Here is a 12,517-nt window from a genome sequence, read left to right as displayed (position 1 = left end):
AGGAAGCATCCAGGATCTGGGGGAAAGCTGTGTTCTTCATCAATACTACCTCACACCCTAGTTAACCCATCTCCTCTCCTAAGCCCCTCTATGAGGGGATCTCCATTGGCCGACACTTGGGCCTTGGGTCTCCACTCTGCACTTCCCCCTTCATTTAATATAATATATATACACATACATATATACATATACACATATATACACATACATACACACACATATCTTTTTTTTTTCAAACTCATCTGCTTGGATGGCTGAAAGCACCTCCCTTTTTTTTTCTTCACCTCTTATACATCATCAAACCCCTGTCCACTCATGTTCCTCTCCATTCACAGAAACATAAAGAAATTGCATAAAGTGAGGTCACGTAAGTAAGGTGGGAAGGGTAAGAGAGGCATGCTGGGTTTGTTTTTGTTTTTGCCCAAAACTGGTACACTGAGATGGTTGTGTGAGCAGGTGCATTGTTGTGGCAAAACTAGTCACCCCATCTCGTCACAAATCAGCTCTTTTCTGTCACACATTGTTGCGCAATCTTTTCAGAACCTTTAAATAGAAAGCTCGATTAACAGTCTGGCCTGGTGGAACAAACTCCAAATGCCCTACAAGTTGACATTTTATCCATTCAGGAAGTTGACAGATGTCCAGAACAAGGTTTGTCATCAGTTAATATTTCACCCCTTTGAAATGAGAAAACCACTCATATCCTTGAGTTTTCACCATAGCACTGTCCTTGTAAGCTGTGTTCAACATCACAACAGTTTCTGTGGCATTTTTAACCAACAGGAAACAAAATTTCATAGCCACATGGTGTTCTCTAAAATCGGCCATTACAAAAAATGACATTCAAGGGAAACTGTTTTCATGAAAAAAAAAAAAAATTCACTGTGACCAGAGAGAACCTTCCCAGGCAATGCCACTAGGTGCACTAACTAAGAGTGAGTAGCTCAATGCTTGCCTAGCGTGAAAAATGAATTCTATGAAAGCTCTTCCCAGTGGAGCTTTTTCCTGCTGTTTTATGGTGCCCCTTTGTATAGTATTGGGATCTGAGAAGATGTTTTGTACTATTTCTATATTTTTTAATTTACTGAGGCTTTCTTTGTTGGATAACATATGGTCTATTCTAGAGTATGTCTCTTGTCTGCTGGCAAAGAATCTATGCTGGGCCGTTGTGGTGGACTGTTCTGAGTATGTCTATGAGGTCAAGTTGGTTGCTTATATTACTTAGTTCTGAGTCTTTGTTGAGTTTCTTTCTAGCTGTTCTGTCCTACATCAAAAGTGTGGAATTGTCTGTGTCTTTCTTCAATTCTGATAGAGTTTGATTTATGCATTTGGAGCTCTTTGAGTATCTATATATGTATTATTGTGTGTCCTCTTGTTCAATTGATTCCCAAATAATTATATATGACCTTCATTTATGCTGGGTTTTTCCTTAACATCTATTTTTATCAGGAATTAAATTTTCACTCAGGCTTTTTGAACGTTTGTTTGATTTTCCCACCTATATTTTGATTTTTTGCCTATTTAGTATTTGATTTTTGACTGATTTTTTCACTGGTGATGATTGTGGGTCCAAATAAAATAAAATTCTTGACAACTTCTATCTTTTTCCCATTTAACAGGATGCTATTTGTCCTGTGGTGACAGTGTGTATTTTATTTACTTTGACATGTAATCTATATTGAAGTCTTTGACCTTTATCAGTAAGTGCTTCAAGTTCTCTTGGATTTCAACAAGCAATGGTGTATCATCTATATATTCTCAGTTGTTAATGAACCTTAATCCAAAACCAATGCTGTGTTCATCTTCATATAGTCTAGCTTCTTGAACTCTTTACTCTTATTCAGATTGAATACATGTGACCAAGAATACCCTTATTCACATATTTCATGATTTTAAACCATACAGCAGGGGTGTCAAACTGGTGGCCCTCAGGCCACATGTGGCCCCTGAGGTAATTTTTTTGTGGCCTGCAATGCTCTGAAAGAAAATGAAAATAGAAAAAAATGTTACAAAGAAAATAACACTTAGGGGAGATCCAGGCAATGCGGTACCCACAATTCCCTCATTAACCCTTTAACTGCTGAAGGTGAGTCTGCATGTGGCCCAGTGCCTTTCCTGGGGCCTGTGGATGGCATAAGCACGCTGACTCAGTTCAGGCGACGTTTGGACACAATATGTCTGCCACTCTCAGTGTCACGTTGTGTTAGTCTGGGTAGACTAGAGAAACAAATTCATAAACACACATATGTATATAAGGGAGAGGTTTATATACAAGAGCAATTGAACAATGAGAAAACATCCCAGCCCAGTCCATATCAAGTCCATAATGTGATATTAGCCCATATGTCCAATACCAATCTGTAAAGTCCTGTTCAGAGTCACGAAACACATGCAATGAAGCCAAATTCAGGATGATCAGAGACCCGTGGGTAGAAAGTCTTTGGGTCCAGGGGCTTTGTAAGCATCTCAGCACCTGTAGGGGTCTCTGTGGCTTCTCTGGCTTCAGAGGTCTGGTTGCATCCATGTGTCTTGTCTTCTGCAATGTCTCCCAGGATGTATCAGAGAGAGAGAGAGAGAGAGAGAGAGAGAGAGAGAGACACGTCTTCTGCCTCCAAGGAGGAAGTACCAGATTTCCCAGAATTCTCAGAAGTCCATGCCTGCACAGAAGTCACATTGGCTATCTCCAGATTGACAACCTAGACTCCACCCCGACACTCTTAATCCTTAAATTGATACCTAGTGTAGGTGACTACCACACATGTTATGTAAACAGATCCCAATAGTGAAAGGTTAAAAAGAGCACTCTGGGTTGTGTTTTTATGAATCATACCTAGCGGCAGCACTAGTTGACATTTTCAGAGGGGAGCCATTACGATTGTGCATCACGTTTGTCAGCTGTCCAACATTTTGTGTTTTATATTAGTTACATTGTTACATTTTCCGGTCACAACATAAGAGGTAAGTGAAAACCAGTAGGAGGAAAACACTGGCAGTTTTAGGTTAAAAAAAATAACTTTAGTTTTATAAATACATTAAATAAAATAAATGTTTAAATAAAGGCAATTATATAGTGTTTCAATTATTCTATCATATTCCTGAATCCTCACTTCAAAATATCAATTTAACAAAATTTTGTCAATGTGATTGTGGCCCGCCTGTTGCACCAAACGGCCCGTGTTTTAATCGAGTTTGATGCCCTGCCACACAGTATCACCTTATTCTGTTGAAGCAAATGCCCCTTGGTCTAGGTCTAGGTTCCAAGTGAGTGCAATTAGGTGTCCCAGAATTCAACTCTGTATGTACAATGTGACCCAAAGTCTGTTGTAACCCACACAACTGAGTGCCTTTGTACCCACCTTTCTGCTAGTCTGATTCTCCATCTGACTTAGCAATCATAGTCCTCATTCCGCCCCCTCTTCTGAATCCAGCGTAACTTGCTGGCAGTTCCTTGCATCTCTTTTTGAATGATCGTTAGCACAATTTTACTTGCATGTGATAGTAATGGTATCGCTTGACATTTTGGTGGTGGCAGAAACACGGTTCTCTTTGGGTTGGTTGGGTTGGTTGGCCAGGTAGATGTCCTTCCGAGCAGCGTTTCCTGCCGTTGTACATAGGGTCACTATGAGTCAGAACAAATACAATGGCACCTAACAAAACCAGCCTTTCAACCCATTGGTGGCAAGTTCTGTGTGTCCTGTGTGCTTATGGGGCAAAAAAAAGAGAGGCAATGCTAAAAAATGTGATAATAGCTGCATTTCAAGTACAGACAACAGAATATCATATCTATTAGGGAACCACCAATCTCCAGGTTCTGTAGATGGGTTGGGTGAAGTTTCCATTTTCTGCTGGGAACCTCGCCTGTCTTGCGTCAGTCTCCTCTCTCCTCCACTAGTAGCTTCTCTCTTCCTTGGCCTTGGTGACCTCTTCAGACTCAGGCTTTGCACCCAGAGGAGTGTTGGTGGGCAGCTGTGCCTCTCTCTTCTCTGCAGCTTTCCTCCTTACTCTTCCCAGGGCTCTGGGAGCAGAGCATGCAGGTTTCCAAGGCTTGTCTCCTCTCCTTCACATTCCACATGTGCATGGTGATGGCTGATAGGATGTGGTGGCTGTGGTAGTTGGACACTTTTGTGTCAACTTGAGGATATAAAAATGTAGGGGTGGACTGTAGCCTGTGAGTCATCAGGTCACAATCTGATGGTCCTGAGAAACTCCTCTCTCTCTCCTCTCTCTCCCCTCTCTCTCTGATTTCACCTTCCTGTTGAAGAGCCATGCTGAGACCTGCCAGAGCCCTGTGATGCTTCCACCATCATTGGATCCACAGGACGTTTCACCCACTGGCCTGTGATCTTCCTGCATTCTGCATCATTGCATGTGGCCATGTGCGTCTGAAAAGCGACCGATGGACTAGTGTCAGACTTGTGGACTTGAGTCGGACTGGGCTGGGGTGTTTTCATGATATGTAAACCTTCTTGATATAAAGCTCTTTCTTACACATAGATGTCACTGGATTTGTTTCTCTGGTCCATCTTGCCTAACACAGTGGTATGCATGGGTAGCAAACTTGGCTGCTATTTGAAAGGCTGGAGATTCAAATCTATTTGGAGTCACCTCAAAAGAAAGCCTGGGAACCTACTTCTAAAAATATCAGCTTCTGAAAACTGAACGGTGCACAATTCTACTCTAATATACCAGAGTTCCTACGAGTTGGAATCAACTCCATAGCCACTAGTGTCTGCGTGCAGGAAACACCGTGTGCAGTGTGCAGGAAACACTGTGTGCAGTGTGCAGGAAACACCGTGTTCAGTGTGCAGGAAACACTGTGTGCAGTGTGCAGGAAACACTGTGTGCAGTGTGCAGGTGTCTGCATGCAGGAAACACTGTGTGCAGTGTGCAGGAAACACTATGTGCAGTGTGCAGGAAACACTGTGTGTAGTGTGCAGGTGTCTGTGTGCAGGAAACAGTGTGCAGTGTGCAGGTGTCTGTGTGCAGGAAACACTGTGTGCAGTGTGCAGGTGTCTGTGTGCAGGAAACACTGAAGAGGGGCATTACCCGATTCTTAGCCCCTTCCCCCATTCCTTCACAGACTCACAGGTGGAGAGGTGATTTAGGATGGCACGAGTCACTGTTTCCAGATGGCCAAGGAGGGCCATGCCCAGTTCTCTGTACCCTGCCACTGCCAACGGAGAGCAACGTCTGTGTTTCCTCTCCCCAAAGAACTTTGACAAGACAGATTGACACAGTAGCTGCACCGATGGGTTTAAACACAAGAGCAACTGTGAGGTGGGCATCGTGCCAGACAGCATGTTGTTTGGCCGTGCACAGGGTCACCACGAGTTTTAATGGGACTCAAGGGTACCTAGCAACAATAACGACATCAAAGCCATGCTACCACTGGATGCCCTGGTGACACAGTGGGTCTCTATAACGGCAAGGTCAGCAGTGGGAACCGGCTAGCTTCTCTGGGGGAGAAAGGCTAGATCTACTCCAGTCAAGATTTTGTTTGAAAAATCCACCGGAGCACTTGGACTTTGTCCTGTAGGGTCCCTATGGTAGGGACTCGTGGGATGGCCATGGGTTTGGAATGACTCCGCGTTTCTTTTCAAGATTACATACGGCTGACTATAGGCTGACTTTAAAAATTTAATGCATAGTTCCCTAACTACGGAAGATACACTCTCCTGGGTGGTCAGAGCTAAACAAAGACTGGGAAGCTGCCCAGGTCACTGGCCACAACCATGTGTTCAGAAGGCACTGTGGACTGATTATTGGTGCCAACAGAGGGGGCCCTGGTTCTGAGACTGCGTGCCTTCTTCCATTCCAAATACTGCCTTGTTGGACTCCCAGTCTTGTTCTTTCTCTCAGACCCCTAAGGTTTCTTCCGATCTGGGATCTCAAAGGATCCACCTATACCCTATTCTTCACTCTTCCACCATGCCCACCCCACCATCATGCCACCCACCACCATGCCACCCATCACCATGCCCAGCCCACCACCATGCCCAGTCCACCACCACTATGCCACCATGCCACCCACCACCATGCCACCCACCACCATGCCACCCACCACCATGCCACCCACCACCATGCCACCCCACCACATGCCCAGCCCACCACCATGCCACCCCACCACCATGCCACCCACCACCATGCCACCCCACCACCATGCCACCCCACCACCATGCCACCCCACCACCATGCCACCCCACCACCATGCCACCTCACCACCATGCCACCCCACCACCATGCCACCCCACCACCATGTCACCCCACCACCATGCCCAATCCACCACCATGCCACCCTGCCACATGCCACCCCACCACCATGCCACCCCACCACATGCCCAGCCCACCCCATGCCACCCCACCACCATGCCACCCCACCACCATGCCCAGTCCACCACCATGCCACCCTACCACATGCCACCCCACCACCATGCCACCCCACCACCATGCCCAGCCAGTCCACCACTATTCCACCCCACCACCATGCCCAACCCGACCCCCCCACACCCCCTCCTCAGTTCCCTCTCTGTTGTTGTCATCTGCAGGGATTCGAATCTCCGTGTGTGTGCACTTTAAATTCTGTCATTTATTTGTACTTCAGGAAAGAAAGGGGAAAAAATGTATGGCTCTTTACACACACACACACACACACACACACACACACACGCACGCACGCACACAAAATGTTTAAGCATCTGTGACCTTAAACCAGCCTGTTATTCACAGCCAGGAAATACCTGACCCAACGGTTTTTACTGCTAGTATAAACTGTGAAAATTACAAAAATGGAAATAAAAAAACCTCAAGTAATTACCTCTTCATGTGTTAAAAAGTTAAGTTCAATGGCTGGTTGCTATGGGAATGATTTCCTGTTTACTGTGATAGTCCTCCCTAGCAGGGATGACCAGCAGCCCGGCAGATAAGGAAATGACTTTCAGCTTCCACTCTAACAGGACCATTTGTCTTCACACCTCAGTGCGCCCATCCTTTCCCAGTCAGTACAATTTGGCCGACTGTACTCTAGATGTATTCTTGGGTTTTAGTTTTTAATGTCTTTTGTCATGTGACATGACCACTACTTCGTATTGAGAGAGGTGGGTGAAGCCCTATACTAAAGTATCCTCATTTCCTTTTTAAAAACCCTCTACTGACCTTCTGCCTTAGACAGAGGCAGTTAGAGACCTCCTGTCTCCCGTTGCTTTTAGAGATGTCTGTACAGGTGATGTTAGAAGCTCTGGGGGCAGACTGGCTAGCACACTGGGCTATCCGCTGCAAGGTCAGCCATTCGAAACCACCCGCCGCTCTGAGGGCGAAAGCAGGGCTTTCTACTCCTGTAAAGAGTCCCCGTCTCAGAAACTCAGGGGCAGCCCTACCCTGTCCTATGGTACCACTGTCAGTGGGCATCGGCTGAATGGCAGTGGGTTTGTTTTGTTTTGGTTTTTGCTACGAACAATAAAACTACTGATAAGACACATGGTAACAAAATTAATAACCCCAAACTGCCATTCCTGTTAACAATATATCATTTTGGGGGGCTTTTTACCTGAGAGATGTCAGGATTCTAAGACAGAACCATTTGGCACATGGTAGTAACTTATCTGAAATACAATGAGCCCTTCACTAAAGTGTAAAAATAAATACAGAGATAGCTAATCACTCTTGACAGATAGAACCACAGATTGGAGTCACCAATTCTTAAGAAGAAGAAAGCTGTATTGACTATTAAAAGTTCCAGCTCCTTGTAAATATACAGTAGGAAGATGAAAGAGAAGATGGAATGCTTTCTCATGAACTTTGAGCAGATAGGTTGGCCCCTGGAGGCTCTTGTTATGTAAAACCAGTGGCCATGGAGCTGGCCACTGGTGCTGACCTCCCATGTCTCAGAACCAGGCACCAGGGGGTTTGCAGGGACTGATCATTTTTGAGAGCCGGCATTTCTTTCAAAGACTCTCTGGGTGTACATGAACCTCCAACCTTTTCATTAGCAGCCAACAGCATGAAGTATGTGCACACCAGAGGGCCTCTTGTTTCATAAACTCAAACAAACAAACAAACAGAAAGCTTCACTCCCATGAAGTCCATTCCAGCTCCCAGCACCGTCTGGGACATCTTAGAGCAGTTCTGAGACTGCCCCGGTGTAGTGGTTACTCTTTGGGCTTCGATCCCAAAGATCGGCAGTTCAATACCACCAGCTGCTCCTCGGGAGAAAGACGGGGCTTTCTACTCCCGTGAACAGTTACAGGTTTGCAATGACTCAGTTTCCATCAACATAATGGCAGTGAGTTTTTGAGATCCCCTTAGAGGAGTAGAAAGACTATCTTTCTCCTGCAGAGAGGCTGGTGGTTTCAAACTGCTGACCAGGCAGTTCGTACACAAAGCATAACCCGCTATGCCCACAGGCTCCCATCAGAAAGCTGGCTCTACTCCCCAGCTCCGTGGCAACCCCCTTTCTGCTTCCTTCTGTGTCCCTGCTACATTGCCACTGCCTCCGCTCCTTGGAAGCCCAAAGGGTCCCTGCTTTTCCAGAGTTTCTCTTTATCTTTCTCTTCCCTGACCTGCTTCCCACTGAATTCCCCCTCACGTCTCCTGGGACTCTCCTCCTGCCATGGCATTCAGCTTCTTCCTGCCATGGCATTCAGCACTGCCCCATACACGCCCTTCACATCCTCCAGTGTAAGAGCTGAACCCACTGGGCACAGCCAGGCTCACAGGTTCAACATATTGGCAACATGATGAAAGAGACAAGCGGTGAACTTGGACTAGGTTTTGAACCATGAATACATCTTTAAAGTTTTCATTAGCAATTGGTATAGGTTAAACCAAGAAACAAACCCAAACTCTAAACAAACTCACTGCCATCGAGTCAATTCTGACTCATAGAAATTATGAAGTGTCACTTTAAAGCGGTGTTGATTTTTCCCCCCACAGAATATATGTGGAAGGACCACAGGTTGTATCATGGCCTCGCCTTTGAACAGTTAACCTCAAGGTCGGCGGTTGGAAACCACCAGCAGCTCCAAGTGAGAGAGATGGGTGCTTTCTGCTGCCGTCAAGAGGCCCAGTCTTGGAAACTCACAGGGGGCGATGATACCTTGCCCTACTGGTCACACTGAGTCAGCCTCCACTCGATGGTGGCGGATTTGGACATATGTGGAAGCCTGGGCTGGGCAAACACTTAACCCACCTGCTGGGCTGTGAACGTGAAGGGTGGCCTCTGGAGTGCACTCCAAGACACCGCGGAAAAGGGTCTGGGGGTCACATCTGGAAAATCGGTCAGTGAAAGCCTAAGGACCACATTTCAGCTCTGGTACACTGGGGTCACCATGCATTGGCAGGGCGGGCGGGTGGGGGGGGGGTCCACCCCGCAGCAACCGCACTCATACTTATTTGTGAACTGGTTTGATTCTTCCTCCTGAGTTAGCGGCACCTCGAAGGCAGCCTCCATAGTTTACTGTCCTTTTCCCCCCAACACTCCCCAATTTCTGCCACAGGGTCTTGGACAGAGTAGAGACGAAATATCAATTAAACAAAGGATCATTCCAAATCAAAACAAGTTGGAGGAGCCTACTTTCTAAGTGGGCTTCATTTTATTTCCTTTATAGTAAGCCTCGACTCTTCTGTCTGGGTCTAGTGCTCCTAGCCTCGGTCCCTCGTTTGAAGGCCCAAGGCCAGCTCCGTGCCCGACGCAAGAGGAACTAGTCTGCAAGATCCCTTTTCTCCTCAGCTCTCTGTCAAACCCCGTGCCCCAAAGAGCAGAGATCCATTTGGATTTTTCTAAAACTGTTCAGATAAAATTTTCACACTGGTGATACCACAATTCCTTTTTCTGACACCTTCCTGGTGGTGTAGTGGGCTGCTATCTATCTGCCAGGTCAACGGTTTGACACCACCAGCTGCTCAGGAGAGAGACAGGGGCTTTCTACTCCCATAAAGAATTACAGTCTTGGAAACTCACCGGGGCAGTTCTGCCCTACTCTATGGGGTGGTTGTGAGTCAGCATCGATGTGAGTTTGGTTTGGTTTTCTAGCTCCCTTGCTCTGCGTGAAGTCATAAGCACATTTTCGTGGATCAGGGAGCAGGTGCCCAGTACCCCTGAGTGTGAATGTATACCTATTCTCGGCTTCCTCAGACCAACAGAATGTGCAGTTCCGCACATGCACACGACCCCTAGCTACCTGGGCAGGCAGGAAGCACCTCCAGCGTCTGACATCAGACCTGAGACATCCGCTAGGCCAGCAGAACTCCATTCAGGTTCAAGCGTCTCATTCCCTGTGGCTTCCTGGGCTGGCAGGAGCCCTGCCCGGATCCTTCCTCCTCACAACGGGCTTCCTCCTTCTCTTTCTCTCATTTCTGATTTTCTCTTTTCTTTTAACCATTCTCCTCCCACCTTCTACTTCTTTTCCCCTTAATATTCTCTTTTCTGTTCCTCTGCCTCACTCATTTGTTTGTTGGTTTAAGGAACCCTATAGCCAGTGGTACGGCGTCTATGATGACCTCACACCAGCTGAAACTCTGCATTGGAGTACGGATGATGATGATGAATCCAGTTTTGAAGGATTTTAACTCTTTACATTTTATCTGGTTGCTGATTGAGCTCAGGGAATAGTATTCTTAAGGTATCATTGTTGATACCTTATTGTTTGTGTTGAACCGATTTTCCATTTACTGTGCTGGTTTACTGATGTTAAATGACTTGTTGTCCTTTTATTTAAAATAAATATTTAAATACATTACCCCACTGACGTCTCAATTTTTAGTAATTTTATTTTCGTTTGTTTTGATTATTGAAACTCATCGATAGCTTCTGCATTTTCCACCCAAGGCTTATACTCGAGTCAATCAGTTTTTCTGGTTTCCCAGGTAATAATTAGGTACCTCGGCTTATACTCGGGTCAGCTTATATTCAAGTACATACGGTACTTCTCCTGTGTTAGCCACAGAGACCATCATCCATCTCTGATGGGTGAGGACTCCGGAGGGCTTCTGAGGCTGTGACCCTTCTTGCTTTTTAAGTTTTAACTTTATTTATTTAGGGATTTCTTTGGTTGTTGTTGTTATCTATTCTTCCCCTTGTGGAACATAATTGCTACAAAGAAAAAGCATAGCCCACCTCATCAACGAAAATCAGAAACAGTACTCCATGACCCCCCCCCCCATATGTCCCTATTCCCTGCCACTCTCCCTTGCTCCCTCCCTCCACAGTTCCCTATCTGCTCCCTCTCCCTTATTCCGCCCTGCCCCAGGCCTCCTCGTACTCTAAAGTCTTGTCCTTTGATGTGGAAAACATTGTTTTGTGTCCTTTCCTTTGTAAGAATAGTGTCATCCACTAGTTCTCTTCATGAGATTGACTAACTTTGGTAAACATAATATTCTCTAATTTTGTCCACGTCTTAAGGTGTTTAACAGATGCGTTGTTGTTTTTGAATGATGCATAATATTCCATCATGTGAGTGTTCTAGAGTTTATTTATTCATTCCTCTATAGAGATGGCTTTTGTTGCTTTCGATCTTTTTGCAATGATAGAAATTGCTGCAATAAACAGGTGTGTATATGTCTCTTTGGGTTTTGTTCTATAATTCTTTAGGGTGCATACTAAGCAGAGAGATTGCAGGATCCTAAGGTATTTGTATTTGCATTTGTTTAAGGAAGCGCCCTACTGACTTTCTGCAGTGGTTGTAAAATTCTGCCATCCCTCCGCCCCCGCCCCTCCGCCCCAGCCATGTGTAAGCAGTCTAATCTCTCCACATCCTCTCCAGCACTCGTTAATCTCTGCTTTTCTGAATTTTTCTAAGGATGTCGATGTGAGGTGTTATCTCATTGTTTTTTGTGTTGGACTTTTTTTTAGTCACCATGACACACCCCCAGCCTCCTTCATCTGATGGCATTTTATGGACCCATCATTATTTTTTCACATTAGGTAGCAGTCCTTTCATCACTTCGTAACTAAGGTATTTCAGCAACTGCCTTTACGTTCCCCACATGCTTCCCAAGGCAACAACACTGGGGTTGGGGTAACAGTTGAGATACAAAGGGGCTTCAAAAAGTTTGTGGAAGTTTTTCCTTATCTCATCATTCTATTTACACATTGGGCTGCTAACCACAAGCTGAACAGTTCAAACCCACCAGCTGCTCTGCAGGAGAAAGACTTGGCGCTCTACGCTGGCAAAGAGCTGCAGCCTTGGAACCCCCCAGGGGGCAGTTCTACGCTCTCTGTTCTGTTCTCAGTTCTCCTCTGCCCTACAGGGTCACAAGGGGTCAGAATTAACTCTATGGCAGTGCATTTGAATTTGGTTTTGTTTTTTTACCCATGCATATTGAACTCCACAGATTTTCTTAGTCTTTCTCTTCCACGGTTGGAATAGACTCCCTGGCCCCCCCTTTCTAGCATCCAATCTGTCTTTGGGAGCCATGGGGCAGCAGGCTTAAAATGCTTCCAATGATGTGAGGCTCGTGGGTATGAATGGATTTTCTCCCGGTTTGTCTTGGTGTCTCATTGGCCACCCCCTTAGCTTCCCGG

Source organism: Tenrec ecaudatus, chromosome 11, assembly GCF_050624435.1.
Source record: "Tenrec ecaudatus isolate mTenEca1 chromosome 11, mTenEca1.hap1, whole genome shotgun sequence".
NCBI classification, from domain to species: domain Eukaryota; kingdom Metazoa; phylum Chordata; class Mammalia; order Afrosoricida; family Tenrecidae; genus Tenrec; species Tenrec ecaudatus.
The sequence above is the reverse complement of the archived record's forward strand: the minus strand, read 5'-3'. Positions refer to the sequence as shown.